This window comes from Schistocerca piceifrons, chromosome X (genome assembly GCF_021461385.2).
Source record: "Schistocerca piceifrons isolate TAMUIC-IGC-003096 chromosome X, iqSchPice1.1, whole genome shotgun sequence".
Lineage (NCBI taxonomy): Eukaryota > Metazoa > Arthropoda > Insecta > Orthoptera > Acrididae > Schistocerca > Schistocerca piceifrons.
The window spans coordinates 340,938,115-340,958,828 of record NC_060149.1 but is presented as its reverse complement, the minus strand read 5'-3'; the positions used below and the strand labels follow the sequence as shown (position 1 = coordinate 340,958,828).

General features: G+C 43.5%; 1 protein-coding gene across 7 annotated transcripts in view; it reads left to right on the top strand.

Moving 5' to 3' along the window:
- Positions 1 to 20,714, top strand: part of LOC124721404 (protein O-linked-mannose beta-1,2-N-acetylglucosaminyltransferase 1-like) — a 2,183,308-nt gene that overhangs the window by 1,085,688 nt on the left and 1,076,906 nt on the right. The window lies entirely within an intron of this gene.

The window sequence follows — 20,714 nt, the reverse complement described above, 5'->3', positions numbered from 1 at the left end:
CGTGCATGGGTGGTCATAAAGCAGCACGCTGGCTTTGCCGTCTCAGACATGTTCGTTCCCAGACGCCAGTCCACAAGAACCTGCCCTTTGTGGAAGGCGCTTATGTTAGCAGATTTACGATTTTCGGCTCATATCGTCACTACAACGAGTCCCCGTTCGGCGTTGCTGCCTCTGGATCGGGGGTTCCGGGTTCGATTCGCGGCCGGGTTGGGGATTTTCTCTGCCCGGGGACTGGGTGTTTGTGTTGTCCTCATCATTTCATCATCATCATCATTCGTGACAGTGGCTAGATTGGACTGAGTAAAAATTGGACTATGTAAAAATTGGGATGTTGTACGGGCACTGATGACCGCGCAGTTGAGCGTCCGACAAACCAAACATCATTCCTCGTTCTGCTGTGCTCCGTATTCATGCTTCTCTTACGACGTCACCTGCAGCGCCACCCGACGCCATTCAATGACGCTGCGAGCAGTGGCATATTTTGGTTCATCAGTATACAGGATGACTAAAAAAAAAGTTTGCAAACTGACATGGCACAGAGGGCATACAACAAGGATCAGTAGGGTCGCAAACGACACGCGAGGGCGCTACGATCTGGCATCGTCGGAAACTGTTAAACTGGGTCGCACATTCTCCCGGACCGACTTGATGGTCGCACGTATCCTGTATTCCGGGGAGAGGTTCTGCTGGACGTGCTGAATGATGCTCCCACGCCTATTCAGCACGACGGAGCTCCCGCGCATTTCAGCATACAAGTGAGGGCGCACACCTGCAGGCAAACTTTCCCGGCTGCTGGATTGGTCGCGGTGGGCCAGCCGCATGGCCACCACGATCACCCGATCTGTCCTCAATTGATTTTTCCGGTGAGGGTATCTGAAGGTCCTGAAATACCTCTTACATCGCAGGAGGACCTAGTGGTCAGGATTGTTGTGGCAGCAGGATGTCTTTGAGATACACCAGGAATCTTTGAGAGGGTGCCCCGTGGCCGTACAAATCTTTGTACATCTCCTGTAGTGGGCGTCCATTTGTAGCATGAGACTAAATAACAGCAATGCCATTTAGTAGCCCCGGATGGCCGTCGCTACCACCACTTCCTATGTGGTTACTGATGCTTGTTGTATGCCCGATGTGCCATGTCAGTTTGTAAACTTTTTATTTTTTTTTAATCACCAATGTCTCAAAACGTATGTTTCACGACATTTGTTTATAGGACTTTTGATCTATTGTTGGTAATTACTATCTCCCTTACGAATGTGGAATATTATATGTTGCCAACCTGAATAACTGCGTAAAACTTGGTGTTCGTACGTACTGAGAGAAATTCAAATATTGCTCCGTTGGTCCGTAAAGTTAATAATATGGCAACATGTTATTGGACAGCGTATGCAAAGACATTGCATCGATACTCTTTCTTTCTTAGCGTTCATTCATATCGTACGGATAGGCTGTTTACGTGATTTGCAAATTTATCTCAGCTTTCAAGTTGGATACCAAGGTAGTCAGTTGACCTGAGGGAAGAGGGTTGTGTGCGCCATTTGCGAATCGCGTAAATCTTGTTGTGTTACCGTATCTTAACTGTTTCGTACCGTATTTTCTTTGGTGAAGATAAGGGTCTTGCACAGTATTTGCCAAAAGACTGTGAAAACCCGCCTAAATACCACGCTCGGGCTGGCCGGTGTGTGAGACCAGCAATGTGTTATATTATTGAGTTTAAGGATCAACGATGCAATATTTGAATTCCTCTCAGCACGTACAAACACTGAGGTTGTACATAGTTATTCAGGTTGGGGAAAAATAATGTTCCATCAGGACTGGCTCATCTCCCTGTCTCGCTAGATAGCGCACTGCGCGGTTAAGCTATACGGACAGACCACTCTGGATCGACACTAATACTGAATAAGTTACGTAATTTACAACCAAAATACGAATCTGTGATTGTTTAACAGTCCCAGTTGTCTTAAAACACATTTGTGGAACATAACGTAATTGAACTGTGTAATATCAGATGGAAGTTAAATCTCAAGAGCCACTAATAACCGGACGTGTCATAATTATATGACTAATATCCTGTCTCTCGGTTGCGTACAGTACCAGAGCACAAACAAGCTGAAAATCTGGTCGCAAGGCCACCACGTGGACGAAATGGGAGTCGCAATGTTAATATTGTTGCATGGGCTGTGACTGAATAACGATTTGCACCTTCTCATGATTTGAATTTTTTGTAATGGTTCAAATGGCTCTGAGCACTATGGGACTTAACTTCTGAGGTCATCAGTCCCCTAGAACTTAGAACTACTTAAACCTAACTAACCTAAGGACATCACACACATCCATGCCCGAGGCAGGATTCGAACCTGCGACCGTAGCGGCCGCGCGGTTCCAGACTGTAGCGCCTAGAACCTCTCTTTTTGTAATGCTCTACCCGTGAGCTCTCGCTGAGTACTGTGCCATTTCGAGCGGAGCTGAGGGTTACAGACTGCTTAAAGTGAATCTACCAGAGAAGCTCTTGCTGGCTTTTTGGAGGAGCGCGTCTCGGGCGTAATTGGCTGCCCCCGTCTTCCGCCGCTTCCACTACATCACTTTGAACCACTTGTTGGGACATCACTCAACCCAAGACCGTGCCACTACATTTGCCCGAGATTGCAAAATATTTACTACGGACAGGACGGTAAAACAGATGAGCATACTAAATTTTTGGCACACCAGGAACTACATCATTGTCTTCGATCTCACTGATTTTCATTAGTCTGATAGCAGAATCTCACGCTATTGTTTCGCAGTGTTTACCATCACTAGTTGACAGTAATAGCAGCAGCAACATACTCTCAAAACTGCACGTGGCCACTTGTTTTCGGAAACTTGCCAGAAATTTCGATAACTATGGAATGGCCAGTTTATTGTACTTATATTTGACTGTACAAAACAAAAAACGTTTATCTTTTTCACAATTAGACAGTGGTAGGGACATAATCGTTGTGGAATCTTGGAGCGTTATCTGTTGTCGGTTCATACCTGCAAGCCGTCTTGGCAATTGTCGACTGACTCAGAAGGGCTGTCAACAATTATTGCGTATGGGTGAGGTAGATCGTCAGCGTCCCCTACAAGGAATTTAAATGCACATGTACAGTTACTTCCGCCGGCCGAAGTGGCCGTGCGGTTAAAGGCGCTGCAGTCTGGAACCGCAAGACCGCTACGGTCGCAGGGTCGAATCCTGCCTCGGGCATGGATGTTTGTGATGTCCTTAGGTTAGTTAGGTTTAACTAGTTCTAAGTTCTAGGGGACTAATGACCTCAGCAGTTGAGTCCCATAGTGCTCAGAGCCATTTTTTACAGTTACTTCCAGGAGAAGTTATATGTGGAAATTCGTCAGGAAAGCCTTGTCCGCCACTAAAATATGCCAGTCCATGAGGTACGCTGCTTCTTATTGATCAGTGGCATCCTTATAGGACCAAAACAGTCGCAGTGGGGAAATAGTGGATCGCAAGCTGTAGGTATGTTCACTGATAGACACGTGATGGCCGTTCTTGGAGAAGTCATCATTTTTATACTTATCTGCATGACTCGATGCCATTTTTTGTTTCTCTCAGTCTCAGAGTGATGAAACTGGCGTGGGCGGCTAAAGTATGTCTGGAAGGGTGGCCATCTTCAACATCATTCGTAAAGCGATCGGGGTTATGTGGTATGTATTAAAGTCTGACGCTTCGTCGCTTCGACGACAGCATCGGCTGCACAAAAAACATATTACGTTACCACCGTCTGACCAAAGGAAATATTCTCAGTTTGATGATCTAGCAGACAACAGCATTGTGTTTTAAATGCAGTTGTATACATTGGAAACAAGTAATGTACCAGGCAGTAACAGAGATTGTTTTCCAGTTTTTAACTTCAGTACGCAACGGAATTAACGCTGTTACAAACAAATACTGTGGTCCATTCCAACGAAAACAATATGACATCTTCACATAACCCGTCGCACAGGTTGCAAAAACTCCACAATCTAAAGAAAATTTAGGGTCTGTATAAATTTAATGGAACGTAATATCTTTGTTCAGAAATTAATAATGCTGATTTGTTTGGTACTCAAAAGTGAGAGGCGCATGAAGTGTCATGCTGACTGAGTGAAACATGTTGTTCAGTTCAGTTCAGATGTCTCTCAAACGGAAAGTGTTTCATTAGCGAAAAGTTGTTTGCGAAATATGATCTTCGCCTCAACAGTATGTACACGAACAGCCATATCTGAAGTTTTTTTGGCTATGTTTCGCAGACCCACGCGACATAATATGCTTCGGAGATGAATATACAACACTAAAAACACGTATTGGAAGATACGACTATTAGGGAAGAACTACTTCTTTTAGAGTGATAATTTGTTCTACGAGTTTAGTCATAGGCTTTCTATTCCACACAACATGAATGTAAAATAGATTACTAACAGAGAAGGCTCAGAACTCAGGCTAAAGCTATTTTCAGAAGTTACAAGGAGAAGATGCTTGATACTGCTTTATTGATTTTTCAAAGTTTTGTCCATTTTTACAAAGAGAACAAAGATGCAGATAGTGAATCAAATGAACTGTGTAACATTTGAAGTCTGATTCAGCTAACTATTGCAAATAAAAATTACACAACAAATTTCTACAAGCGAGGGACCCATCATCAGATGAATTATTAAAACATATTACAATACAAGGTGGTAATCTTCATTCAGTTTGCAGTATGTCTATGTTCTCAAACGCTTGACCTACACAAAAGAATAATATCTTATATTCCCAGAATTTGTTGTTAGGAACAGCAGTGCCAGGAGCTAAAAGTGTTCTTTGCGGCGCTTGGGAATAAATACGTGAATCCAGAGGCATACGTATCTGAAACTTCACCGTAAAGTGAAATCGTAGAGTGCGTTTCTGTTAGCATTACCAGAGCTACTAGCGTTGCTTTACCAATTTTAGTGTGAGCTGGAATAGCTCACAATCGTTGTCTTAAAAAGAAAACCAGTCCGGATCAATCCTCGGATACTGATGCGTTTGCTACTTTGTACCAAAATGCGACGCCGCTGTCCAATAGCCACTGTTGCTCTCAGTGGTCGTCACTCTAAATCACTGTAAAGAGACAAACAGCAAGAGGTAAAAACTGAACTTAATGATGTTTTTTTATGTTTACCAAGCGTATTTGGTGTGTAAATACCATATCTCAGTAACAAAGGTAAAACTGCGCTGCAATGAAAATAAATAAAACATCATCACTCATATACTGTAATTCATATGGAAGAAGCAGTGTAGTCATTATGATGTTGCTCCTAAGTTGTGTAGTCATGATGTATTGCAAGAAAAACTATCTAAATTACCTCCAGTGATATTCTTCAAGAGCTATGCACACTCTCTGCCACGATTTCCAGTCAGTAATTTTTGTATACATTTGGCAATTAGAGTCGATTGCATTGCGATATTACACTCTGAACTATGTGTTAGTACATCAAAAGTGTCTTCTGGTTCAGGGAATGCGGTGGAGGCTCAATTTTCATTCGAAATTTGCCACGAAAAATGTACGTGAGTTGAAATACAATGGATTGGGAGCTTCGATGTTCAGACATGTAGCAGAAAGAAAAGACACTGCAACCAGCAACAGTTTTCGTCAACTGGAAGCTTTTATTCGTGATCAGGTTTGAGCGTAATCCTATCTTCAGCCGACAGCCGTACACTTCTTACACGAATTTGAAATCTTAACTTGGAAGGGAAACTGTGATTGCAATAGTAAGCGCAGTTTCACAGAGGACATCATCACAAGTATGTTTACATGACGACAGTTTGTGCTGAGGTCGTGCAAACGAAATGTTTGAAAAACACAGTGTATGCCCAGTGGTTTGCTTGAAGAGAAGCCATACCAGTAACAAGGGGAACAATATCCGTTCGCGGCTGGTCCCGGCGGAGGTTCGAGTCCTCCCTCGGACATGGGTGTGTGTGTTTGTCCTGAGGATAATTTAGGTTAAGTAGTGTGTAAGCTTAGGGACTGATGACCTTAGCAGTTAAGTCCCATAAGATTTCACACACATTTGAACATTTTTGAACATCCGTTCAGGAACAGTAAAGCACGGACTTTATAGCGGACCTACACTTCCGGTTAATCCGGATTTTAAATGACACGTGGACCTAATATTCCCTGTTGTCTGGGAAAGACATACATTCCAAAGAATAATGAAAAGCTGGATAAGTGCAGATACAATTATAACCGAATCGCTATCGCGCGACTTCTTTTGCACTATAACGATCGAACAAAATTTCGACAAAAAAGGTAAAAATATGAAATAGTAAAATTTTGAATAAATAAGCCGAATCTGTTATGATTTTAGAATGCAAATTACTTAAGATCAGTCGCTAGCGCATTGTGTGAGCAAAAATTACACTATGATTATCAACTGTTTATAAACTGTAATTACGAACTAATCTCTGTACTGTAATCAGGCGAGAACGGAACCAAAGGCACTGCCTCGAGTTCATATCTAAAAACACAGTTAATACCATGTATTAAAGTTAATCAGAAAACCAGCAGAATAATTTGTACTGAACACATACACGCAAAAGTTAATTGTTTGCAAAACAGTTCGTGTAATGAATAGGTTTGGATTACTCACTGGAATGCTAAGTGTTACCGATTTTAGAAATGCATTTGTTCATAAATACTTGTTTTCTATTGTAGTAAGCTTTTCTGGAAAGTTCATAATATGTCATTTATTGATCAATAAATAATTTTACACTACACTGTTATGTAATTTACAAATGTGATCAGACTGTGCGATGCACACAAAGAACATGAAAAAATGTATTATTCTGAAGCAATACAGTGTCAGTATTCATTAACATTATGCTTTTACTCTTTTACTGTTAGGTATTAGTTTTTAACTAGTAGTTGTAGCAAGCAACAAAGTTCACTGCTGTTAAACGACAGTTTTGGGTAGTTCTCAGTTTTGTAAATCCCACTTCTTTATGTAAGTTACCGAAACAGAATAAGCTCATCACTTTCAATACTGTCCTATTCTTTCGCTGGTGGTACTCACGGAATCAATGATGGTGATAGGATAGGACCCTGTCAGGTAAATGACTGAGGTAAAATTCATTTACACTATAACAGTTGCTGTACTAAACACCTTGCTATTCACTAAGAAAAACTACTGTGCTGGACAGCTTTGTACAGTCTAAAGAAGAAACTGGTCGCATCTTACATTGATGAGTTGCTGCTGGTGCGATGTAAGGCATTATCCACCGACAATGTATGGCAACGGGCTCTTCTTTATCGACGATCCCGATAACAAGTTTGGACCAGCAGTACTCTTCTTGAATAGTTAATTCCTCTTGATAAAAATGTACTGTCTCCATTTACAACCACATAATATGCCTGGCCACATTTTGAAAATCTTTCAGTTCATTCCTTGCATTTCCGCGCCTCTGCACTTGACAACTTGTCGCTAGCAACTTTTCCCGGCCGACTACTTCTGCCTGATTCCGCGCTTACACGCCCAGCGTTAATGCTCCATGCCTCAAACATATTCTTTTGGTATATACAATAGCAAACTTCCTGGTTTTGCCAGAGTTTTTACCATATAATAATTACAAATATTCTTTTCTAATTAGTTCGTCTGAATTAATTCTTTGGCATTCAGTTATATGACAACATTGATAAAATAATACAAGATACATGAAACGAAAATTACATCACATTTACATCATGGTTTCACAATTAATTGTACGAAAAATTTATAAGGCACTTTGTTGTCGTATTACAACCTCTTAAAACGCATCTGACCTTCAGTATCGTTATCAAATATGCGATGACTTCCGTGTATGTGTATAAGTATGTCTTCTCAGATCTCCCGGCTAGCCGTGGGGTCTAACTCACTGCTTTCCGGGCGGGAAGGCGTGTCGGTCCCAGGCAAGAATCCACCCTGTGGATGGTTTTTAAGGCGGTTTTCCATTTGCCTTGGCGAATGCGGGCTGGTTCCCCTTATTCCGCCTCAGTTACACTATGTCGGCGATTGCAGCGCAAACACTTTCTCTACTTACCCGTACACCATAATTACTCTACCACGCAAACATTTGGCCTGAGACGTTCCTGGGGGGTCCGCTGGGGGCCGAACAGCAAAATAACCCTGGATTCGGTGTGGGGCGGCGGTGGGGTGAGTGGACTGCTGTAGCCTGTTGTGGGGTTGTGAACCACTGAGGACTACGGCGTGGACGAAGCCTCTCCGTCGTTTCTAGGTCCCCAGTTCCATACAATACAACCCAATACAATACAATACAATGTGTGTGTGGTGCATTGTTCGTGAACTGCCAGTAACGCTTTTATGCCCTGCGTCAGTTACATGTAATGAGATTACCGGACTGGCAAGAAGTGACTGAATTTGTGTGGTTAGTCAGGTCGATTGGTATGTAACACATTTGACTGTGTTTCACTTCAGTTTGCTTTGAGTATAGATACGAAAGAAGCATTAAAAAGATACAGCGGCGTCATAACCACCGAAAGTTGGAGGAACACTGAACTTCTGAACATACACAACGCGGCTCAAACCAAAATATCAGTTATAAAATTTCTGTTCGGAAAGTTCATTACAGGTCTTAGGTCAGTTTTTATCTCGAGGATTACCATCGCTTGACCCTTCACGTGTAATGCTTATTACAATATTTAACGAACTCAGTACGCCGGCCGTAGTGGCCGTGCGGTTCTAGGCGCTACAGTCTGGAGCCGAGCGACCGCTACGGTCGCAGGTTCGAATCCTGCCTCAGGCATGGATGTGTGTGATGTTCTTAGGTTAGTTAGGTTTAATTAGTTCTAAGTTCTAGGCGACTGATGACCTCAGAAGTTGAGTCGCATAGTGCTCAGAGCCACTTTGAACACAGTACATTTAGATAACGAAACGTACCGTTAACTGAAGTTACACTATCGTGCGAGGCGTTCTTCAATCTAGTCTTCTTCAACAAAGCCACAGGTGACGCAGGTAGTGTCGAGAGGCACTTACGGCAGCGGAAGCAGGAGCTGTAGGCGCGCCACAAACTGCGGCCTTAACGCCCTCTTGTGGCAGAACCCGTAACTTAGCCATATAAATATGGGGCCTAACGGCTGTCGCCATCCACACCGGGGGACAGGCGGAGTACCGGGGCAAAGAAAACGCTTTCATCGCTCTCCCGGAAGACCACATCACTGGGAACGCACCGGCAGAGTTGCAGCAGTGGGAAGACACTCTGAAGGATGTAACTTCCACTGCCTCAAGACAACGTAGCCTTCTCAGTTGCTGCAGGAGGGCAGATAGGAAGCATGGAACAGGCTCTTAATTCAAATCAATTGCAGCAGAATAGTGAAAATATTATGCACTTTTGAACTAAATGAAACTTCGCCAGGTGTCAGCCTCCTCCCCTGAATAAACGCTACTCCATGCGCCGACGCTCTCTTGCCTTGCACTGCTTCCATTCCTGTCACAGCACGTCGTCCCAATTCTGCTATCCATTTGGACTAGCACAACACCTCAACACTGTTAAGTATTGCGAGGGCCGTTGGAAAATAAGGTCCGAACGGTCGCGAACTGGAAACCACTGTGAAAACCAAAAATGTTTTATTTGCAACTGTTGGCTACAACTTCCAGCTACTTCTCCGCACAGTCGCCACTCCGACTTTGAGACATGTCTTACCGTTGCACCAACTTTCCGATACCCTCGTCATAGAAGGCAGCCGCCTGTGGTTTCCGCCAATTCTCTACGCTGTCTACAGCTCCTTTTCTGTGCGAAAATCTTATCATCGTGGCCAGCGGTTCATGTGAACGGAGACGAAACTCATGGGGAGCCATTTACGGGCTGCATTGTGGGTGGTCAAACATTTCCCATCGCAAACGCTGCAGGAGCACCTTCATTGCATCTGCAGAGTGCGGCCGAGAATTGTCATGAAGAAGGAAACGCATGACAGTTATGCTACGTGGGCTTCACGACATCAGGCGAGATCTCTCTCAGGCCCTCATACTTGGTGGGAGACTATGTATCTATGCATCTTTACGTGCTCACTGTGTGCTCTGAACTCAAAAGAGCGATGTGACGCGGTCGACGGACACAATAGATACGCTGCCCAACACATCTATGAGAAGCTTCATCGGATTTTCATTGTGGTTTCCATTTTGCACCCGATCGTACTTTGCTTTCCGAACAGCCCTTATACAATGCCAATCTCATTCAAGTGGGTTACCATTGTTTAATCGGTCATAGCCGGCGGCAGTGGCCGAGCGGCTCCAGGCGCACCAGTCCGGAACCGCGCGACCGCTATGGTCGCAGATTCGAATCCTGCCTCGGGCATGGATATGTGTGATGTCCTTAGGTTGGTTAGGTTTAAGTAGTTCTAAGTCTAGGGGACTGATGACCTCAGATGTTAAGTCCCGTAGTGCTTAGAGCGTGACGTCACCTGAAAAGGACTTGCAATACAGTGGCCGAGCTCCCCCGAATGGGGCCTCCCGGCCAACAATGCCATACGATGATTTCCATCATTTCCACTAGTGACGCAAATACAGAAGTGATTCTACAGAATAAGGGACACTGTTGCAATCGGTGTTTTAATATGATGAATATATGCAAAAATAATGCGGCACCCTATTTTAAGACAGCTTTAATAAATCAGTAAACCTCTGCTGGAAGTGTCATCTTCAGGAAAGAGAAACCTCAGAAACTCAGGTCATAGTGAAAGTATGAGGGAAGTTCGAAAGAAAAGGTACGAAACAACAGTATGGGTATAACTGAAGTCTTTATTCAAAAGCAGTCAGCAGAGGCTGAGCACGACAATCCCTGTTTCCCTATTCCAGGAATTTTTGTGACTGTGACAGGGGCCAGTCCTTTAGTTACTCGGCCGGCTTGAAGCGCTTCGCTCTGAGGTGGTCTTATAGTGGGCCAAACACATTGAAGTCGCAGGGCCACACGTTCGGGCTGTAGGGCGGAATTTAAAGCTGCCCCCACTTGGACTTGGCCATTATACTTTATGTGGCCTTGAGCACATGTGGACAGGTGTTATCGTGGAGCAGAATCACTCACTCCGTGAGCAGCCCAGGCAGTTTGCTCTTAATGGATTTGCGTAGGTTACGGAGTGTCTCAAAGTACATATCACTGTTAATTGTGTTCGCATGGTTGAGCAATTCGGTGACTATCGGACCTCGCACGTCGGAAAGGACGGTTTGCATCACCTTTCCTGCTGAGAGCGCAGTTTTTAATTTCTTAGGTGGAGGAGACGACGCATGCACAACCACGCCAGACACTACATTTGCGTCCCTAGACGTCTCACTACACTCATCCTAAAGCGGCATATGCAGATTTAAACGCGTATGGTTGTTACGACGTTTCGTACCTTCTCATTTGAACACTCATACAATTAGCGGAAACCAAACCAAAAGACCCATGCTGTGGCTTACCTAGACGAGTCACAATGTGTGCACTTGAATACAATAGTAGCTTCTCCAGTCGTCAGCAGAAATCCGTTACCGCTTTAGAAAAGTGGGTGAGAAGTTGGCAATCGTGACGAGAAACACAAAAAGGAAAGAGAAGCCGCAGTCTGCACATGACAGATGCGGTGCTGGCGCAAATGACGCCTCCGCTCGTTGCCGTTATTCATCACTGTCCGGGATACTCGACGACACACAACGTGCATCCGCTCGCAGGAATTCACGCCCAGTGTCGAATGCTCTCCGGCAAGAGCTGTACGCTCCTCTCTGTCGATATGCAGCTAAACCAACAGGCAAGGCAGCTTATAAGGCATCACAGCGGCAGTGTGGGCAGCTTGGCAAATCATTTCGAGAATCTGTTATCGTTAACTTCGTCTTTTGCAACACTATGTATATGCAGAATAGAAAGTAGCTCTGGAAATCATTATAATAAGAACTAATAAAAACATCAACTTTTGATTATGCAGAAACAGTCCCAGTATCTCGAAGATTGAAGAGCCATTCAAAAATACATCGGTGAAAATAAATGTTGCATATTGCCGAAACTTTAATATTGAACGTTGTGATCCCGAGATACGTTATGATATCAACACATTGGTTTGTTTGTAATGTAATTCTAGTAGAAACATTCCGTGTTTCTACCGTGAAGGGGCAGTATTTGCAGTTTAGGGCAGCCGCATCACCTATAGACATTCCAGTGCTGTGTGTCATTACGGGAGTTGTGTTGCTTCAGAATGGTTCAGACAACAATAACGTAAGTTCAGAGGCTCCGCATAGTTACTCTAAATGGAACAAGGAACGAGACAGGTGGACTTCGCAGCGAATGTCACTGTGAGTCAAAGTGATGTCTCTAAAATTTGGATCAGTTTTCTAGACATAGGATCAGTTGAAGATCCTAACAGAAGTGGCTCTGGAAGAAAAACAGTAAATCTGCAGGACCAGCCTCTGCGTATAACAGCAAGCAGAAATCCTCAGCACAATGCTACACGTCTACGGCGGCAGTTCCAAACAGCTGCGGGGGTGCAGGAGTCAACACAAACGATAAGAAATAGGCTCCATGAACAAGGGATTACGTGTCAGAAGATCTCTCCAGGCTCCTCCTGTAAATCGGGCGTGGAGAGACGCTCTTGTCACATGCGCACGAAATCACTCTTTATGGAATAGATAGCAGTGGGACACAATGCTCTTTTCTGAAGAGACCCGTATCAGTCTCCACACTAACCATACTGATATTCGTGTGTGGAGGCAACGACAGCAACGTTTACACCCTAACTGTATTGCAGACCGCTCCCTATATCAAGGAAATTCAGTCATGTTTTGGAATGGAGTCATGTATGACCACAGGGTACCCTTTGTGCCAATACATGGGAGGATTATTGGTGTGAAGTATCGGGACAACATCTTTGCACACACTGTGGCTCTATTTGGTGAACGTATTGGAGCGGAATTCAGGCTGACAAACGACAATGGACGCCCCCATCATCACAATGTTATGAACTCCTTGGTAGTGGAGCACAGAATCAGTTCGATGTAGTGGTCTCTACACTGATCAACCAGAATATTATGAACACGTAGCTACTCTCGATAGAAACCCGTCCAAGCGATAGCAGCGTCACCTGGCGAGGAATGACTGCTAGTCAGACACATACACGGTGCATGCAGTACCAGTGAGCGGGCTGACCCTATGCAGAATGGGAAAAGCAACCGATTTGTCTGAGTTTGACCAATGGTAGATTGTGATGGCCCGAAGGCTCGGCACGAGCGTTTCGAAAACTGCACGACTTGTCGGGTGTTCGAGGAGTGCTGTGGTGAGTGTCTTCAACACGTGGCGAAACCGAGGTGAAACTACGCCTAGACGCCGTGTGGTTGGGCGGCCACCCCTCATTAAAGACGTCGGACGTCGTAGGCTGGGCAGACTGGTAAAACAGGACACATGGTGCACTGTGGCGGAGCTAACATCAGACGTCAATGCTGTGCAGAGTACAAGTGTGTCTGAACACACAGTGCACCGAACACTCCTAACGACGGGCTTCCACAGCCGACGACCCATGCATGTGCCAATGTTAACAAGACAACATCGGCAACTATTACTGCAATGGGCACGTGACCATATGCATTGGACGATGGCGCAGTGGCAGAATGTTGCATGTTCTGATGAATCCCGATACCTTCTTCATATGGCTGACGTGATGGCACGAATCCGTTGTCTTCCAAGGGAACAGCTCTTGAAACCTGTACTGTGGGACGGAGACAAGCTGGCAGCAGCTCCGTTATGGTCGGAAGAACATTCACGTGGGTGTCCATGGGTCCAGTGGAGCTTGTGCAAGGCACCATGACGGCCAAGGAGTATCGTAAACTAGTTACAGACCACTTACACCTCTTCATGACAATCATGTTTCCCGACGGCTGCGGCATTTTTCAGCACGATAATGCGCCATGTCACAAGGCCAAGAGTGTTATGGAGTGGTTCAAGGAATACAGTGGCGAGTTCCAATTGATATGCTGGCTCCCCATCTCGCCAGATCTGAAACTGATCTAACACATTTGATATGTGATTGAGCGTGGCGTCAGAGCTGATAGCCACTCTCCCCGGAATTTACGGGAATTAGGTGACCTGTGTGTGCAGATGTGGTGTCACTCCCCTTCAGCGAACTACCGAGGCCTCACTCGTCGCCGCTGTTATCCACGCCAAAGATGGACGTACAGGCTGTTAGGCAGGTGGTCATAATGTTCTGGCTGATCAGCACATATTCTCTAGATATCAGCTGCACTGAGAACCCATAGGCAATGGTAAAACGAGCGTTTTGCAGATGTTTTGTACCACCAGAGACCTTGCAAGCTCGTTGTGAAGGAATGGCGCAACATCCCGCAGGCTTATCTGGACAGTTTAGGGAAGAGTATGCCTAACCGCTTTCAGAAATGTCTTCAATAACGAGGAGGGCCAGCTGGTTCATAAAAAATGTGTTATGCAAGATGATAGTGAGAAGAAACTTTAGTGCTTGCAGTAGAATCTTTTGTAAGGTTTTGTTTTCGTTTGTGTTTATCAACTGGAAATATGAAACTTCCTGGCAAATTAAAACTGTGTGCCCGACCAAGACTCGAACTCCGGACCTTTGCCTTTCGCGGGCAAGTGCTCTACCATCTGAGCTACCGAAACACGACTCACGCCCGGTCCTCATAGCTCCACTCCTGCCAGTATCTCGTCTCCTACCTTCCAAACTTTACAGAAGCTTTCCTGTGAACCTTGCAGGACCGGGCGTGAACCGTGCTTCGGTAGCTCAGATGGTAGAGCACTTGCCCGCGAAAGGCAAAGGTCCCGAGTTCGAGTCTCGGTCGGCCACACAGTTTTATTCTGCCACGAAGTTGCGTATCAGCGCACACTCCACTGCAGAGTGAAAATCTCATTCTGGAAACTGGAAATATGTTTACCTTCTTTATATTTGTTTTCTTTTGACTGTACCTAACAGAACAAAATCAGTTTTGTTTCTTATTATTTACAGTATTCACAACAAAGCAATATGCAATGGCTATTTTTCCGCTGTATATTTCAGAATACGTCGACGAAATTTGTTAAAGGAAAAAAACACAACTCTGGCTAAATTTTGGTGCTTTTCTTCAGTTACTAGTTAAAAAAGCCATCAAAGAAAAACAAAAGATATTAGTGTTATGTAAGACTATGGCAAAAAATATATATCAAAGGAAAATTAACAACAAAAATAAATCTTTCTCTCTGATCAGTGAAAGGAAATCTAACCACCAGAATTCTGGCACAACAAGGTAAATTATTAAGAAAGTGTCGAAACAAGAAGAAAGTTAGGCAATACGTGAATACGAATAACCACTAGAACCAGGGTGTTCTCCAGTCCTTAAACCGGGATTTTGAGACAACTATATACTGAAATAATTGTTGTGAACGGCTGCTGTACGTGCCTATCTAATAAAAAGTTAATGGATATCTTATGTTGTAGTTTTTCATAACATCGATTATTCTGATTCTGGCAGCGCTTGTAATACTAGAGGAACAATAGAAAACGTGTAGAAACTGTTGATAAGCCCATTGGACTTTCGCAGATATCTAGAGTGGCCTCATTGGACTTTCGAGGAAAGCCCACCGACATGTTCCTAGGAACTAACCGATTTGCGGTTACGAAACGGCAGATTGATGGACGAATTCAAACGGGAAGGATTCTCGGTAATTCATCGAAGCCCGTCGCATCTACTGAGAATGCTGAAGACGTAAGAAAACACTCGTGGCACACCCGTAACTGTACCCACCAGAGAGGTTTGCACGCGAACAAGAAACTAATTCACTGTAATTAAGAGCAGTTGGCGACGACGAAGGAGGCCTGCTACACAGGAGCCGCGCGGAGAGTGAATTTAGTGAAAGCGCTTGCGTACGATGGATGTTCTCTACAGCCTGGAGAACAAAATGTCATTGATTATTCGGAAACAGTGTTCTTTTTTCTCTGCTTAATAATCCTCGTAGCCTAGTTGTTTTCAAATGATCAGTCGGAGTAACGATCTCGTTTGTTTAAAGATATAAACTATCCGCAGCTTCTTTGTGCATATTCTATACTGATATAACCACTAAGTGTCGTATCAAATAAAATTACGTGATATCTAATGGTAGTCTTACACCTCCATAATTTTGCACATTTTTGTGATCATTCTGTTTGGTGCCAATTAAAAGTGTTATATTGTTACTAAAAGCAAGTACTTATACATAAGCACTTCCATCAGTGAAGTGCCAGTGCTGGTAGTATTGCTGTTGTGTTATAATAATTATTTATTACGAAATCCATAGTGGAATTACCCGGAAATCTTTGACAGCGAATTAAGTAAAGTACTGAATTCTGTCTGTTGACTGAAATATATCATTTTTATTTTAATTAACTACTGTTGTATATTTCCAAGCGCCGTGTTTCGGAACTGTAGCTTATTTTTGAGAGAATTTTCCACTTTCTTTGCAAATAAGAACTGTGAATGATGTGTTACTTCCTCTAATATGACATCACATTTTAATTTTAACTGATTATTGTTAACTGTATACACTGCAATGTACTGTTTCATATACACATTCTTTCTATCGCTTTGGCATCGCAGTGAAGGATTTTCCTTGTGTCCAACCCAGGGGATTGTTTGAATTTCCCATTTTCCCACTTTTTCTTCTTCTTTTCCTTCCAATGTCTCTTCTACTGTTCGCTTTGTTTCTCATTGCGTCCTTCAGTACCTTCTGTATTTTTTATAGATTTCTCAAAAACAAATTAATTCGTGTAGTAGAGTTCTAAATTTTGTTCTATCTTGAACTCGTTCCCACATTATATTATGTTAGCTAATTATTCAGTTTTCACATCGATGAAGCAAAGTTTCTAATTTTCATCGTTATTCTGGTGTTATTGATTCTGTTTATATGGCCACCAACGCTTTCTGGTGATATATTTGATTTTCTACAGTACCTTGATTTGTTTGTTGAGCTGTCTTTATAATCTAAATTCCACTATCGCATTTCTATTCCAGACCTTCCTTGAGAAGTTTCGTGTATTATTTCTTAGTATTTTCCTATATTTGAAATCGATCTTCCACTAGTTACCATAGATTAAGATGCATAGAGTCCTTCTATGGTAAGAACAGTTTTATATTTGCGAATTTTTGCTTTTGGTGATATACTATAACGTTTGCCAAAAGTACAACACCGAGAAAGAATGACTTGAATGAATCTAAACTCGAAGAGGTGTAGAACGGTGCCACAGCAACAAATGAGAGACACATAAGACAGATACCAAAGACATAGATCCAGCCGTCCTCTCTCATGTGTAATCGCAAAAAATCAGTGTTCTCCAACCTTAGTAACTTAAGAGCCAGCAAACAGAGTGGAAGCGTGGAGTTAATTGTCAGTATGCTTGTCGACAACGAGGAGCTCAATATGAGCATATTTAACCACCACACAGACTCCCAAATGAGATAAAGAATTCTAGACGCTGTCTGTGCTTACTTCAGTGTTTGTGATGTTTTATGTAAAGTAACGCGACAGAAAAGGAGCTTGTGAGTACCGGAGACCGTGCACAACAGGTTACACCAAAGTCATGTGCACGACACATACGTCAGATAATTCACATTAATGCACTTAATGATGGCTGTTTAAAATAGTAGTAGCTGTAGCGAAAATAAACTGTGTCTGGTAACACTAAACTTGCAGTTTCGTCGATGAACTGCCTTCTGGGATGTTTCTAATTAGGTATATTATGAAAGTAGGTTATAGGGAGATTGTCATTTTCTGCGATATTTGTTTCTGTTGTTCAATTTTAGTGTTATTTAAATTACTTGAAATAGTCTCTATGTTATATTTTACGGGGGCGTCGTAAAAAGAAACGCCTCCGAATTTTTCCTTTTTAAATAAAACAAACGTTATTAAAATTCTATATCTTTATTCTTCTTGTCTACATATTTGTAGCCCTCTGCGGCTAGAGCGTTCCGAATTGTAGCGTGTGACATGGCTGTGTGTAACATAACTATTTCTGTGTGTGAGAAACAGCATGCCGTAATCGAGTTTCGAATTCGAAGAGTTCGTCCACACGTGGGGCAACCTCTCCGTCAGCATATCAATGTGTGACCGCACACGAGCGCTGCAACATCTGCAGCAATCCGACGCCCTGGGTTCACAGTCATCCATCATCTTGCATACGGTCCCGACTTGGCCCCACCCGCTTTTCATCTGTTCTCAAAAGTTAAAATGCTCCTTCGATGACTTGACTTTGATAGTGATAAAACGGTGCAAGCAGAGCTGAGGTTGTGGCTCCGTCAACAAAGTCGAACATTCTACAGTAAGGCTATCACTGGTCTCTCGTTGGGAGAAATGTGTTCGTTGCCAGGATTACTATGTTGAGAAATAAACATGTAGACACGATGAATAAATATGTTGAATTTTAACAAATTTTGTTTTATTTAAGAAGCTTTGCGAGTTTTCAGATAAAAAATTCGGAGGCAATAGCTTCAGCGACGCTCTTGTATGGTGTCTTGGTGAACATATCTTTAATTACGTGGAAGGTGTTTCAGAATAATATGCCAAACCGAGTCGGATATATACTACAACATTGTTGAAGGATCGAATTTTACCCCTACAATGGAGTGTGAGTGGAAATTAGCCTTCCTAACTTGAACACGGGATCGCAAACTGAAATTTTAGGTAGGATCCTGAAGCTTGTGAAATGACTCAAATATCAGATGCCCTTCAAAGAAGGTCCGGACCTATTAAAAATTCAAGTGGCTCTAAGCCCTATGGGACTGAGGTCATCAGCCTGCCTGTGTGGTCGAGCGGTTCTAGGCACTTCAGTCAGGAACCGCGAGACCGCTACGGTCGTAAGTTCGAATCCTGCCGCGGGCATGGATGTGTGTGATGTCCTTAGGTTAGTTAGGTTTAAGTAGTTCTAAGTTCTAGGGGACTGATGACCTCAGATGTTAAGTCCCATAGTGCTCAATGGTCATCAGTCCCCTAGACTTAGAACTACTTAAACCTAACTAACCAAAGGACATCACACAAATCCATGCCCGAGGCAGGATTCGAACCTGCGATCGAAGCAGCAGCACGGTTCCGGATTGAAGCGCCTAGAACCACTCGGCCACAGCGGCCGGCCCGGACCTATTTCCGCTGTTTATTGCATTGCTAGATTGTAGAAATTGTATTCAAAACGAAGTTTCAAGAGTAAGGCGTATGTTGTTACGTATTTGGTTGGCTGGTAGCTTTGATTGTTTACTTAGGGTGCTTAACGGCGTGGTTTAACGCCCGTTACGTGTCTGGAGGCCAGATCGTATAACGACACATTTAGAGAAATCATTGACGTCCTGTATTAGTAATCGATGTTATGATACCAGGTTCAGCCTTGATGTTTTCCTTCTATGTTACTGTCCAATACACACACAACAACACATGATATACTGTAACACATCATCTTGCAGAAAGGATCTTGTAAAATAATTCTCATAGAGGATTGCTGTACGGAAACGTACACATAAGAAAGTTTCCTTTTCTTTCTATGCACTTACAATCTATACTATTTCTCACGGTAGGCATTGTTCGCTGTTATGAGGGACAGTGTGTCAAGAGTCGTGGCTGCCTACGCGCCTACACCACGTCTGAGCGACTCATCCCAACTGACAGAGAAAGAGTTCTTCTGCGGGAATACGGGAGAAATATGTGAGTTTTCTGGCTGAAGGAGAGCCGAAATTCCAGTATCGCACCAATATTAGATGACGTGGCAAGACTCGATTTTACACTGTTAATATTCAAGGAGTTTAGTGTTTAACGTCCCGTCGATAACGAGGGCATTAGAAACAGAGCACAAGCTCGGATTAGGAAAGAATAGGGAAGGAAATCGGCCGTGTCCTTTCAAAGGAACCATCCCCACATTTGCCTGAATCGATGTAGGGAAATCAAGGAGAACCTGGAATGGGATGGCCAGGACCGAATCGACGTCCTCCCGAATGCGAGTCCAGTGTGCTAACCACTGTGCCAAATCGCTCAGTGTGTTAATATTCGAACCAGCGTGTCATATCATTATACATTTTATCTAATCCCTTTTCGTAATTGGAAATGGATCATACAAGTCTTTTAAATACTAGTTTTCCCACCAGCTCGTTCACATCTGTCCAAATTTCTGCAGTATTTGCTCCCGCCCAGCGAGCAAAACATTCTAGAATCAAGACTTTTCATTTTTGGATTCCTAATAAAGGGGACTTTATCAAATACAAGGTATATATTTTGCTTGCCAATCGCTCGATCTGCAACACCGGCGGCAACAATTGTATCGCACGTCAATATATCAAGTGCACGAAATCATTCCAAGCTGCCACGGGCGCCGTAACCGTTAAACGAAACGCAGCAGAAGTGCCTCGCCAGAGACCATAAATTTCATCCTCTTTTAAGTCAAGTCGGGCTTGAACCCGCGAATCAGCCGGGCAGTAAACTTTATAACAGTCCCTCCGGCGTGGCTATGCGCAGTTGTGCTTTCGGCTGGCTCCTAGCCCCGCATTTAACAACTTCAGGAACTCTTCCTTCGCCTCCTGTTCCCTTCCATCTTTCCGAGCATTACCATTTCCTCTGCTGACTTGTAAGCTCAGCCGACGTGCACAGAACGTCAAACTTTTGTTTCGTATCCTTCATTTTCTGGGAGTATCCGAACTAAATGCCTTGAGATGTCATGAAATGCTCCATTTATAACTGCCCGAGAAGAATTCAGCAGCTGATATACAGTTCACGGACGAAACATAAC